Here is a 15,338-nt window from a genome sequence, read left to right as displayed (position 1 = left end):
TATAGACCTCCCAGACAGGACAATGATGCTGACGAATTATTCTTTGAGGAAGTAAGGCACACTTCCAAGTCAACCGCCCTTGCCTTTATGGGAGACTTCAACTTGCCAGCAATCAACTGGGAACATCACACAACTGGTACAACCCAGGCCAGAAAATTCCTAAAAAACCTGGATGACAACTTTATGGAGCAGGTCCTAAGGGAGCCAGCTCAGAAAGACGCCCTCCTTGATCCACTGCTTGTCAACAGAGGGGATCTTGTGAGTAAAATGGAGACTGGTGGCTGTCTTGGCCACAGCAACCATGAACTGATAGTGTTTAAAAACTCTGTTGACAGGACTAAAAGTGCCACCAAAACCTTAACTCTGGACATGAGGAGAGCAGATTTCAGGCTGCTAAGGGAATTAGGAAGGAAGGTCCCCTGAGAAAATGTTTTTACAGGTGCTAGAGTCCATCAGTGCTGGTCACTTTTTAAACATCACCATCTAAGTGTACAGAAGCAGGCAATTCCCAGATGTTGGAAGTCAAGTAGGTAAGGTAGAAGGCTGGTTTGTTTGAAGAGGGATCTTTTCTTGGAAACACAGCAAAAAAGGAAGGTGCTCAGCGGAAGCAAGGCCAAGTGACATGGGAAGAACACAGAGATGCTCCTTGCCACTGTAGGGAGAAAATTTTTGTTGCCAAAGCTCAACTGGAGTTAAAGCTGGTCAGAAATTTGGGAACAATAAAAGAGTTTTCTCAAAGATATGTTAATGGTAATAGGCAGTATAGAAATATCATTGGCCTATTACAAGATGAGAATGGTCACCTCACAAAAAGGGGCAGAGACAAGACAGAGGTATTTAATGCTTTCTTTGCCTCTGTCTTTAACACAGATAACAGACCAAGGGCATCTCATTGCCCTGAGTTGGAGTACCATGACTGTGAGAATGATCAACTCCCAGTCACTCCTGAAATTGTGCAGGATCTGCTGTTTCAGCTGGATCCCTACATCCCCATCTATGGGGCCTGATGGGATTCATCCCAGAATCCTCAAAGATCTGGCTGATGTCATCATAGAATCTCTCGATGATTTTTGAGCGGTCTTGGGAATCCAGAGGTCCCAGCTGACTGGAAGCTGGTCAACATTGTCCCTATTTTCAAGAAGGGCAAGAAGGAGAAGCCTGGAAACTACGGGCCTGTCAGTCTCACTTCAGTGCTTGGTAAAGTTATGAAGAAGATTATTCTGGAAATTATTGAAAAACACTGGAAAGACAATTCAGTCACTGGTCACAGCCAGCATGGCTTCATGAGAGGAAAGTCCTGCTTATCAAACCAGATTTCCTTTTATGAAAGGTAACCCACCTAGTTGATTAAGGGAAGCCAGTTGATGTAATAATTTTGGATTTCAGTAAAGCTTTTGATACTGTCTCTCACAGGATCCTTCTGGACAGAATGTCCAGCACACAGCTGGATAAACACATTATACAGTGAGTGAGCAATTGGCTTACAGGTCGAACACAGAGGGTAAGAGTGACTGGGGTAATATCAGACTGGTGACCTGGCACTAGTGGGTTCCACAGGGCTCCATCTCAGGCCCTGTGCTCTTCAACATCTTCATAAATGACTTGGACACAGGATGGGAAGGGATGCAGAACAAGCTTACAAAACTGGGAGGAGCTGTTGACTCCCTTGAGGGCAGGGAGGCCCTGCAGAGAGACCTTGACAAATTGGAAGACTGGGCAATCACCAACCAGATATTTGTATAGACTAAGGAATGAGATTGCAGAATCACAGAATATGCTGAATTGGAAGGGACCCATGGGGGTCCAAGTCCCATCAAGTCCAGCTCTAAGCCCTGCACATCAGATGCCCTGACCATCCCTAAGAGTCACATCATGTGCTTCAGAGTATCATCCAAACACCTCTTGAGTTCAGCCAAGTTTCGTGCTGTGACCACTTCCTTGGGGACCCTGTTCCAGCACCCAACCACCCCCTGGGTGAAGAATCTCTTTCTAATATCCAACCTAAACCTCCTCTGACAAAACTTTATAGCATAGGTCCTCGCTAACCAGCTTCTAGCAGAAATACCTTTTTTGGTCCTTCTTGATATCAGTCTTGCAGAAGCCTTTTCTGCATGAACTCTTCCACAGAACTCACTATTTCTCAAGTTATCCTAATAGTTATCTCATTTGAATCTGTTTTGTGCACTTACACAGAAGCCTAACTGTTAAAAATAGATGCACTTGCAAAGAGAAGTTTAGTAAGAGGCCTTATCAAGCTTAAATAGACAGCCTCATTACTAAAAAACTCATGACTTCTTAGTAAGTCAAAGTATTTGAAAAACAGCCATTAGTAACCTCTAATCCCTCCCTTAGCTTACTGTCACTTCTTGGTGACATTATGCACACAAAAATTGTAGATATGAAGATCCATGTGAGAGCTGACATTTGTCAGTGAGCCAACCTAGCCTGCTTGCCTACTTTCTGCCTTGGACTTGATGAAAGCCAACACAGTAAATGTATCTTCCAATATTATTTCAGACTTCTGCTCCATTTTCCTAACCTTATGACTACTCATTCCACATTCACATCTTATGCATTTACAATGATTGTCAATCTATTATTTTTTTCAAATTATTTTTTTAGCATTTTTATGATGAAATTTCATGTTTGTAAGTAAGTATGGAGAATAAAATAATAGTCTGAAACTCACATGCTTCCAATCTCCAGATATATTCTTTAGAATCTGACTATCAAGGCTGGTATTTCTATATAAGACAAATTATTAATTCAGGCGGGGGGGAAGGTTTTCTACTATAATTTCACTGTAGAATTATTCTCCATTTTTGAAAAGCACAGAGGATGACAAAGACTGCAGTCGCTACACACTTTCCCTTCAGAGAATGCTATAAATATCCACCAGAGAGAAATACAGAAACTTCGGTATTGCTTTAAAAGTTTTCATAAGCATTTAGGTAGCTTTTCAAAAGTTAGAGGACCTCACTGCTACTGATTTTGAAGTGTTCTGAGATGGCCTCTATGCTACAAGTTCAATACAGAAATAGATGATGTCAGTGAGAAATACAAAGTTTAAAAAAAAGGTAGCTATTACTATAAATATCATAGTTTTCTACCTATCAGATAAGGCTGGGAATGAGGACACTTGAAGGTGAACTCAGAAAAGGCTCTGACATGAACATAGCTGTTCAAATGGGTATGTGAAATCAAAACTCAAGTACAGACAACCTCTAAGTAACAACACAGACATAGAATTCTTTGTTTAGTTACTTGAGGCTCATTAATCTAGAGTGATCACATAAAAAAAGAACAGCATGGTTTAAATATTTCATCTGTATTGTTGCCTTTCTATCACTACATGTTTCTTTCCTGTTAACTTACTTGACCAGGTTTCCAATTTTCCTATATGAACGACTACGGAGGGAAATTTACAAGAGCTGATACAATGACATAAGAAGTAATTATAAAAAATTATATTTTGATGTAGGTCCAATGTTGTTATCTTCCAATATTGATTATCTAGCTTTATAATTTTTACTTAGAATTAAAAAATGTGCTAATATAAAACTAGCAGAAATGTCTGGTAATTACTTTGATATTGCTAAAAATATCTGAATTACAGTGCAGATATTGCAGATATTTTTTATGATTCTTCATGGTCTTGCAAAAAGGCTTTGTGAAAAATGTGCTCCTTGTTAGCTTGAACAACTCCAGCGATATATGCCATCATATGTGGGTTGGGACAGTATAAGTCGGTATGTTTGTTCTTTTTTTCCTGGTTAGTGTGACTCCCACATTAGTGTACCAATCCTAATGGGAGAGCATCAGTGAGCTTCCATGCCCTTCTAGCTGGATCTTTGCTGCTCACAAGTTATTATCGTCTGTACAATGTTAAAACCTGTCGATTTTTATTTTTTCCTTGGCATTTAACTTCTGGAGGAGCGATGTCATGTAGAGATTCATAATGAGAAACCTGTAGTCATAATTAGCTTTGGAAGCTTACGATTGATGTCTGAACTTGGATGTCTGCATTCAGGTTCAAAATGTCCCCAGACCACTTCTAGATTGCAGAGTAGTTGAGTGTATTGTACAGATCACAGAGGTGATTGAAGACCACATCAGTCTATTGCAGTTCTCATTTCCAACTCTTTCACATGGAGGGGGAAAAGAAGGAAGAGTGGTCAAGGAGGATGCAAAGCAACGAATACAAATGCTGAGGAATTTGAATCTGTTTAGAAGCTCAAAATTATTCTTGGTCCACTTGCAAAACCTGGCACCTCTGTAGCCCTGGTGAAAGCTTGGCTGTCTTCGGTACTAGAAGAGCCATGCCAGGAAAACATTAGGTCATGGCAGATTAATATAGTAGCAAAATCAAATAGCATGTTTATTACATACAGCAGTCATATAGGAACTGCTTTGCATTCACATAAACTTTTTCTGTTGGTTGGTTATAAAGTACTGAGAAATTCAAATTACAGCCTTCAAATGTCAGTGAAGAGTAGTTGGCATTCATACAGGTGGAAAACACCCACTTGTGGGTATTTCTTACCTTCACAGAAAGACAAGATAAATGATGAAACACCAAACCCAATGGTATGCATTCAGAACAGATAAAGCACATGAATTTTATTGCTGTGAAAGGTAAAAGAACTACTGGGAAGTAATTTAGAGATGGGTGTTAAATGCGCTCACTTATTCATGTGGCCCTTAAGCTCAGATCATTAATATAACAATGTAGGCAATATTTTCTAGGAAAATGAAGTAAAATTCTTCAAAAGAACATGCAGACTATATTTTTTTTAAATCCCAGCATACAAATTCCTGTATTTAGGCACTAATAAAAGCATAATAACTTCAAGTTTGTGCCTCAGTTTTTGGACTGAGCTGCCCAAAGCAGTGACTTAAAGGCTCACTATATATGTCATAGGAATATGTGAATAAATAAGTCTTATCATATGGTTAATGGACAAAGTTAGCCTTCATTTTGTACTATGGCTTCCAGGAGTGTTAAGCATTTAACAATACCTCACAAGCTTGGCATCTGTCATATGCTAAGTCATTTCTCTGACAGTTGAGGTTCTTTACAATCTAACTCTGATTCTTATATAATATAACTTCATTCAAGACATCTGGAGCTGGTGTTTTTCTTAAAGGACAGTGATAAGCATGCGTGTGAGTCACTGCACTGTATCAGAAGTAATTTAAACAATGAATGGAGAAGGTATATACAGCCCTATGTCTTGTGATGAGAAAAAAAATAATATTTTTAATTGTTATAGTTCTGATAGCATTCAGATATTTTACTCCACTTCAGGCATCACTACAGTCTTTTCCATACTATCTCTTCTAAAAAGCATATAAGAGTATAGAGCTTTTAAAAGTTTACAGACCATAGCTTGAAACTGGCATCCAGGGATAATTAACCAAACCTTGCAGCTGCAGTGAATATGCACTTGTACCTCAAACACAAAGGCATTGTGTGGGAGTGTTCTTGACCTCCTTTGGTCTTCTGAAACCACTGCATTCTCTATTTCAGTCAGCCACATAATAGGAGTCCTTCCAGCCTGTTTTTGTCTGATTTTGATCAGCTCCTCAATGTCCTGATTGTAAATTTTCATTGAAAATGTTTCATCCATTTATAAGCAAAGTCATGCATACTCAGTTAGTTTTACATTCACTTAGAGCCCAAAGTTCTGTGACATGAGTATTGTCTCTAAAATATAAAACAACAGAGAAATCACTATGCCTGTCTCTGACTTGCAGTTGTCTTCTCATGGGCTGTATCTTGTCCAGTCTGTGATTGTTTTCACAGCAATTTTAATTTAATTTTTCTTTGTATGACTCTGCATTAAATACTTTATTAAAAAAATGTAGGCATTATACCACTCAATTAATTTCCTTAGTCCAGCATTAGTTTATAAATATGGCCTTATCTAAATACAAGTGAAAAAAGTCTGAGTGCAATCCATAATGTTAATGTGAGTCTTTTATAAGGTCATCAGACTTTGCAAGGTTAGAGTTTAGTGGATTCTGGGTTTTCTCCTGCTGGTATTTTTCTGATCAGTATTTGTCAGCCTTTGAAAGATGAAGGAAGACATCTAGTTCTTAAGACGTCTTGCAGTCTCTTAATAGTGACCCTCTGAGCATCTCTTGATGTTGGCTGGCCTGTGACTGGCTAACTGGCCGTAGGCTGAATAACACTGCTTTAGGAGCTCTGGATTTTCCAGCCCCTGTTTTAACATTATTAATGCTGTGTAACTGACTCCCGTTGCTTCAGATGTCAGGTTCTCTTTTCTAGTGTAGAATAGACAGCAGGCAGTCCCACAGAGAGAGCTTTTTTAATTTCTTTTTTTTTTTAAAATTTCGTTTACTTTTTGTCATCAAATGGAGAAGACATTGGTCACTTAGATAACATCTGAATCCCATGCATCCTTTAAGCTTATTAGTAACTCATTGAAATTTTCTGTTTCCCAGAAAGGTGTCTCAACTATTCCCTGCATTACAATGATTCTAAAGCAATAAGAATATTAGGAAAGTCAGTCACACAAAAAACATTCAGCTGAGGTTAATTGGAAGTTAATACTACAATTTTCATTTTAACATTAGCTAAATTGGGGGAAAAATATCAGAAGAAACATAGACCATAAACTATTATTTCCACATGAATCCTTTAAAAAAATCTGTATACGGTGGTCATGAAAATCAAACACATTTTCTCATTTATGAAGAGGTTTTTTTAAAAAAATAATTGCTGGTTTTTTAAGAAACATTCATTTTACCCATACCTCATGTAAAAAAAAAACTAACTATGAAACAAGTAACATCTATTATCAAGTGTGTTATACTTCTGAGCTTTTAGAAAGCTTATCACTTTACTTGGACAGAAAAAGGTAAGGATTAAAGCACTCCCATTCACTTTAGTCCTAACAAGTAAATTATGTGACTAAATGCATTGCTTTATTCAGCAGTACCAAGTGCACATTGGTCTTAAGCAAGTTTATCCTCTGCTTAAAAGATTTGAGTGTCATCAGCACCAATATGCAAATGAAGTTAGTTGACTGTTTTTATATTATGACCCTGTCTCCACTAAAAATATAGTCCAATAATACGCTTATGTTGATAGAGCTACAGCGAAAAAACTGAAAGTGCAAGTGCAGTTAATATTGTCTTTTGTAGTCCATAAATTGCTCATTAATTTGTGGAAACTCTTTGAATCTCTGCATAGTACAAACCCATGTAAGTGTGTGTCTGTTCACATATATGAGTAGAAGAAATAGGAAACTATGAAAACTTTAGAATTTTGTTTGCTTTTGTTTCCATATCAGACAAAATTTATTACCTGTTGTGCAATAAATAAAGTTTTAGGATATTTTTTCTGAAAATGTTTAAATAGTGGTTATTGAAAACACACCAGGGAAAAACTTTATTTTTGAACCGAGAACGTCAATGAAATAGTGAAACAAGAGTAGCAACAAGTAGTAATGTGCTAAGATGAATAGCAAACTGTCATTCTGAGGTAGTAATATAAAGATGTCACTTCAACAAAGTAAATATAAAATGCCTAAGTGGTTTCATGTCAATTAAATGTTAAAATAAATAACATGTTTTATGTGATTTTTTTCCTTTTTCTCTCTCTGTCTTCTCCCATTCCTCAATCCTATTTTTTTCCCCTCTTACCCCTGCTACTCATCTGCCCTACAATGAAAGTATCATTTTTGAGATCAGGATTATTAGTCGTATTAATCCTTACAGTTGCCCATGAGTAACACAATCATGACTGTGCTTCACAGTCGTTAGTAGGATTAGCCATTAACAGTGACTTTACTTTAGCAATGAGTAATGATTTATCCTATGTTAGTTTCGACTTCAGTTTTTCTGATAAAAAAGTGGTCATCAAAAGTAAGTAGCAATGTGCTATCAGAACACAACTTTTATACAGAAAGGATGAAAAAATGATTATTCTGAATGATGTGGGAAATGTAAGAGGTGGCACTTAGCTGTGGAGAGTGACAGGGAAAATACAAAACAGAGAACTGAGGCAAAGACTGGAGAGAGAGGGAAAAAGAGTAAGTCAGAAAAATACAGAAGATTGCAGTAAATTCAACATTTTGAAGTATGACAGCATTCTTAAATTAGCTTCTGAGGTGAATACAAATCCAGTGAAAGAGATAACGGATGAAGATGAAAGATTCATAACTCATAAAGCTTAAGAGTGGCCTGGTTACATATAAAGTTCAGAAATACAAAGATAATGAACATTGAAATTATAATAGCTGATATGGGACATGATAAAATATATTAAATACAGAATTCCAAGGTGACAATGTGAAAAGTATCTATAAGCCAAATGTATAGGCAGAGTTTGCTGATCCCAAGTAGTTAGAGCAATATAGTATTTGCACCAAATGAAAGAAAAAAAAGAAACAGATAAAAATATCATTTAGTTAAGTGTAGAATGTAAATATAATTAAATAAAAACCTTTTAGAGCATTATTGTAAAAATATAGCAATGCACAGAGCTCCACATAATTTACTTTCAGTAACTTTCTTCAAAGAAAGCTCCTGATCAAGTGTTAGTGGTTTGGAGGGTGTGGGGTTGTGTTTGGTTGGTTGGTTGGTTGTTTTGTTTTGTTTTGTTTTGTTTTTTTAATTACTATAAAATGCAAGTGGAATCAGGTCTTATAGGAGGTTTTGTAAAGCATGATGAGACAAAAAATTGCTAAATTTTTTCTGTGTTACAGAACATCTTGATATACTTAAGTTAGGTTTTTGTCATCACAGAAAGATTACTCTTATAATTTCCCTTATGGCACTCTATTAGTAAGATGAAATCACTGAAGTGCATTAAGCACTGTAAAGAATGCAGTTAGAAAGACTAAGAATTGCTAAACTAAATATATAACTGTTGAAAGCACTGGGTGAGAAAAAGCCCAAACACTGTCAATTAAATACTTAGCTACACTTTCACATAAGGGGCATAGAATGAGAGTGGGATTCTTTATTTGTAAAAGTCTTTGGGATTTGTCCAGGCAACTGTAGTGATGTTTTCCTTCATTTATCTTTATTCACTAAATTCAACTGTTTAATCCAAAACTTATTCTGAAGAGCCATAAGGTTTCTTACAAGGAGTGCAGTTGGTCATTAACAATCCTTTTTAATCACTAGGAACTCAACCTCTATATTATTTTCCTAAAAAGCTATTTTTTAAATTTAATTTTTTAAATTTTTTATTTAGAAGCTGTTGTTCTATTCTAATTAACTGTTATATTTTTTAACCCTTAAACTTGAAAAAGTGCAAAGCTGTCTAGTTCTGTAGAATTTCTTTTTTCTGGAGCAGTGGTGGTTGCACTTCTGCCTGGCAGATGCTGCTGCTGCTGGGGTCAGTACTGAGTAGATACTGAGTAGATAACAGATCTGCAGGTCTTCAGTGATCTGAACTTATATAGCAACCTGCAGCGACAGAGAGATCATGTGAATGACATCCAAGGGACATTTTACAGATCCTGATTATGCTGGACAAAGATGCCAGAGTAATTCTGGGGAGAGAATACTGCAGCATCCACAGACATAGTGAGTTTGAGCACTGTTTCACAGGAATTTCCTTAAAAACTCCTGAAGAAGATTGCCATCACAATTCCATAATTGTAGAACTCTCTTCCAATGTTGTCACAGAGTTTTCCAAATGTTTCTCCTTGGACAGAGTGAGAGCCCTCCATCAGCAGTCTGGTGCATGTACATAAATCACCAGACCTTGTTATAAGACACCTCTCTGCACAACCTGTGTGTCCATTCTCAGGCTTCAGAATATAAAAATCATTTAGGATATTGAAGATTATTTACATTGTCTGCAATTTCAGAAAGAAACAGGAGACACCTGTGTGGTTCAGGACAGCCATAGACCAAGATCTACTCTGTGAGTCAGAATATGACTCAACAAGTAGAGCAAACGCTTTCTTCACGAATGACACAAAGTAGCTCTGAAATCCTTAACCAGAAAAAGAGTTCTTGTTGTTGTAACCTCTTTCTGCTTCCCCTGAAAACATTTCTTTTTCCTAAATAACCGTGTACTAATGTTCAGCTTTATGGAGGGAAGGTTTGGGAAAGTTTGGAAAGGGAAGGTTTGGGAAGGGAAGGAAAGGTTTGGGAAGGGAAGGTTTGGGAAGCTTTGGTATCCTATACTTGATCATTAATCTTCCCCATAGGAGACAAATTTTTTTCTTGCTCTATCACATTAGTAAACATTGAGTATTATAGAGAAAGCAACTTAGGAAGCATTAGTCAGACTGAAAAAATGAAGTCTGCAAATGGCTCCAAATTATCTATTTGGAGTATCTAACAAAATGTTGTGATGGCCTAGAAAATATATCTTGTGCTGATAGAGCTAAGGCAGAGTTAATTGTAACAGAAACGAATGAAGAAGAAACAGATTTATATGGCATAATCTCGCAGAAAAGCATTACAAGGGGTAATGCTTGGAAGACAAAGTTGGATGGACAGAAGCAAAATACAAAATAAGGTGCAAATTTTTCACAGTTAGCATATTTAAATATAGGAATAAATTAAACAGGAATATGACAGACTCTTCAACTGCAATACTTTATATAAAGCTATATGTCTTTCCTTAATCTTATAGTCTAATTCCGGACAGAACTATAGGCTCAATGTGAAGTTTATTAGGTGAAGTTCCTTGGCACATGTTATGGAGGTCAAACAACATGACCATGATGGCCTATTTCAGCCTTGCATTCTGCAAATATATGAAAATACAGTCATTAATTTCTCCATTACACCAGAGTTATACTCTCAACCATGTCCTTTTACCTGTCAGTTGTTCCTTACTTATTTATTTATTTCATTGGTTGGGGTTTTTTTCTGCATAGCTATCTTTTTCTGCACTTATTTGTACAGAATGGTCATTAGCTGTGATGGAAATGCCAATGTTTCCATGGAAACCTCTGTCCACTACAGAATATACTAGAGCAATATTTGAACCATTTGTCCATTTGATTAATTATGTCTTTGTGCTGAAGGCGGCTTGGCTTGATTGTCTCATCATGTATTAGAGAAGCTACTGCTCTAACAAATGGAGCTATTGTTTTGGGTCTATTCATCTTGGTACATCCCTGAGAGCTGATAGACATGTCAACAAAACGACTGTCTCTTAATGAGCTCCAGCTTGTCAGAATTGTTTAGGGCTTCATGCTAGGCAAAGACTACTGTCATGACAGCTTCAGTTATTATGGCAATGAGTAGAATGTCTATAAAAGAGTCTATAGAAGAGAATGACCCTGGTTTTGATATCCCATAGTTTCCAAATATCAGTTACGATACACTATATGATAGATTCATAATAGATTCCAAAGTTCTGAGACAATTTACTGATGAACTAGTTCTTCAGTCACAAAGAAAGAAGATATAAAATACTTTTCCTAATCTTTTTAGTTGCTTTTTTGTAAAAACAGAAAACAAAACCCACCAAAAAACCACCAAAAAACAAAACCAAAAACCGAACACAAAACCCCCAAAACAACCAAGCCAAACCAAACAAGATCTCAGAAAATATCAGCCAGTAAGTGTCTGTAAATCACAGATATTGCAGCTTTCTGTAGTGAAGTAATTTCCATTTCAATTCTATTTTTTTAAATGTTAATTTTACCTATTGACAGGACTGAAAATGCAAAACTATTAAATGACATATGCATGGCCTAAAAGGAAAACATTTTGGGGTTTTTTTTCTAAAAAAATATTTTGTAAATCTACACAGAATTTACTCTGCTCAGCTCCCATCAATATTTTTGCAATTTTAGTGAACATGTCTGTCACTGTGCTGCTTACATTAGTGAATATCCAGCTCTGAAATGTAATCAGCTTTGGCGGTGTGGGATAATGTCAGACATATACCTGCTTATTTCTGGTAACAGGTTTCACATATTTTGAGTAATAATGGAAATACTACAAATATGTATTGATTTTCAAAGTGTCCCATAGTTTCCCCTACAGAAATGTTTCTCAAAGGAGAAATCAACTCAGAATCAACAGAACAAGAACTAAGCTGTCTCTAACCAGAAGGTAATTATGAAAATCAAGATAGACCTTCTACATATTTTAAAAATGTAGATTTATTATTTCCATTCCTAGATGTTCCGTTCAATTAACAAACATTAAGAGTCACTGTATATGACATTTGCTTTAAATATTTCTCTCTGCAGAATCAGTGATTAAACTGTGCCCCTAATAATCACAGATGGAAGTCAGCACCCTGTAGCTACCAACAGCCACATTTAATCAGTTAATAACTGTGGATTAAGCTTAATTCAGATTAATTTGTATTAGTATAGAATTTGTAACTCAATTGCTTTCATATTAATTTACATGTTGTCTAGACATGACATCATATTGACTCTTTGTTTGGCCCAAACACTAATTACTAACCATGCAGCTAATGGATGCAAAACTTGTAGTTTTAAAACAAAATAGAATTTCTGTCTACACTGCACTGACGATAGTTCAATATTACAGTTTAGAATTGCAGGCTAGGCATTGCCTGGGAATAGCAGTTTTTCATTTGCGCTTTAACCTCCTCAAACAAAGCATGTTGTTGCTACATGAGGAATGTGGCTATTGGAAAATGAAGTTACTATCATCCATCAAGGAATATTAGCCTCAAATTCTTCTGGGGAAAGCTCAATGAGGAAATCAAAGGCGTTAAAAAACCAAACCAAACTAAAGAGCACAGAAGAAGAAGGGAAAAGAACCCCACCTGCTAACAGTAATAACTGTTGTGGTACAAATTGGACTGAACCACTGCCAAGGGTATTTTATCATTTATAATTGTATATGTTCCATGGTGCCTTTCATGTAAACCTGAGCTTAGTTTTCACTTCTTGTTATAGTATTTGACTCATTAGCTTTCAAAGCACATTTTTGAATAAAAGAAAAATAATGGAAAACATCTATGGAATTCATTAGCATGATATGTAATGTTTTTAAATTATTTTGGTTTAACTAGATAATAGGTTTATTTATATATACATATATATATATATATACTTATATATGTATATAAGGTCCAAGATTACTGAGGATATATTTTACAGACAGGTTGTATTCATATGTAGTGTTATGTCCATTTGTAAAATAGTATTTTTAAAAAATGTGAAGAAAAATGAAAAACACTTTTTATTACCTTGAAATTTTCATTACCTTGAAATTTTCATTAGTAATAGTGGTAATAGTAAAAAAAAAAAAAAAAAAAAAAAAAGTGATGTATGTTACTCTGAAAATTTAACTTTCTTTAAATTTCAGTCTGTCTGTAGTGCCTTCATAAAAACACCCTGGCTTAATGCTCCAAAAAAAGCAGCAAAAATAACTCAGAATGAGTTTATAACACTGAGTTCAAACTTTATTATTCCTATCTACCCATTTATTTAATGATGGTGAACTGAGATAACAACTGAGCAACAAAGTAAGGCCAGCCATATTTTGGAGTTTTGGTTGTTTTGTTTTTGTTTTTGTTTTTGTTTTTTAATCTGAATATTCCCCACATAGTTTACATGGTTTGAATAAAGGAAAAATGCACAATCTTTATGGTTTAAAATAACTGATAAATGTTATGAACTATAGGAAAAGCGTCTACTCTGGCTTGTTTTTTTACCTGCTGTATAAATAACGTTCAACTTGCTCATCTGTGGTGTGGTAGTGTCACCTAGTGGCCCCTCCTGGCCCTCGCCAAAGACTGCTTTTCCTAGGCTGTGTGCTCATACCAAATCTCTCATCTATCAAAAAAGCCCGTTACAGCGTATGCTACGCCTGAAGCCGTCATAAGTAATTCAGGAGCATGACACTCCTATTTGCACGCAGTACGGCAAGGATACAGTTTCAAATACTCCCACAATTAATGCTGCAGTTTGATGTTGGTGGCACAGCTGAGAGGCAACGTTTTCAATTTGTACCTGCATAAACTGAGTTCTGTACATGCAGATTGCATACACGTAGACTGAGGAGCTGCACTTCTACCAGCCAGATTTTAGGGTTGAGATATTTGAATGTGAAACTGCAAAGGACATTATACATATAATGTATAACTTACTGTAACAGGCTCATATTCTGAAAGTATAGAGGGGATTAACAAGATATACAGATGAATTGGTAAGACAGTTTTGACATGTAAGGTTCATGGTTGTAAGATATTTTATATTCATGAGTAAATGGCTAAACTGGTATCTCTTAATGAAGTCGTTGCAAGATTCTAGAGCTAAATCTGGATACTAAAGAAGTATATTTTATCTCCTTTATACATCTAATTAAAAAAAATTCTTTTTTTAGAAAATTATCACATGAAATAATGATTTTTAACATAAAATGCTTCTATGAGCTGTGAACCTCAAGAAATATAAATTTTATAGTACAGATGAATGAAAATGTTTGTCTTCTTGCTTCATCCCACAGATGAACTAAGCAAGTGTCAATTAAATGTTTGTAAGTTCATAGTGGCTCAAAAGTTCCACAAAAAAGTGACAGAAAATAGTACAACTCAAAATTATTTCAGTTAATATCTGTAACCAAGGCCAATGCGAAACAACTTAAAAAAAATAAAAAGCATAGATAAATAATGTGACCTCTATAAAATTAAGACCAACAAATTCAAATTGACTTTTTGACACAGTGGCATTTTTTAATTTCTTCTTGTAATAATAAAGCAAAACTTTACATCATCACTCCATTCAATATACCTATATATTTCTGTCTAACAAATTAGAATATATTTCCCCTCCCTCAGATTTTTAAATTGAAAAAAATCAATCACCTGGAACAAAACCAACCAGAAATTTTTAAATCTATGTGATGACTGATACTGTAAATCTCAGTGTTCCATACACTTCTGACTAAAAATGCCAATCTACCCTTATACTGAAAGTTCCTGAACATTTTTTTAAAGAGGTTATTTACAGATAACAGTGCATATTGACACTGAACTTCAACTCCATAAAGCAATTGCTAAACTAATATTTATAAAAGGTCTTAATAATGCCAACTTCAGTCTTGGTAAGTTGACTAAATGCTGCAGTGGTCTCAGTAGTTTCAGAAGTACAATGATGCTAGAACTCTTCTTACAGCATCCTGTTTCTCCCTTGCATATAGGCCACCTGACAGAAGAGTAAGCGGTTTCTACGTGATTAATTAAATGCGAGGAAAGACTTCCCAGATGCTACTGACATGCTCTGAAAACACAGTTCCCTTACTGCCTTTACTTCTGCTTTTTATGGAGGTTATATTAAATATCTCTGTCATAGGTTTTAAAAGAGGCGTTGGAATTTTTTCCCTAGGGTACCGTTTCTCCAACA

This window comes from Corapipo altera, unplaced genomic scaffold (assembly GCF_003945725.1).
Source record: "Corapipo altera isolate COAL_440 unplaced genomic scaffold, ASM394572v1 61167, whole genome shotgun sequence".
Taxonomy (NCBI): domain Eukaryota; kingdom Metazoa; phylum Chordata; class Aves; order Passeriformes; family Pipridae; genus Corapipo; species Corapipo altera.
Note: the sequence above shows the minus strand (reverse complement) of the source record.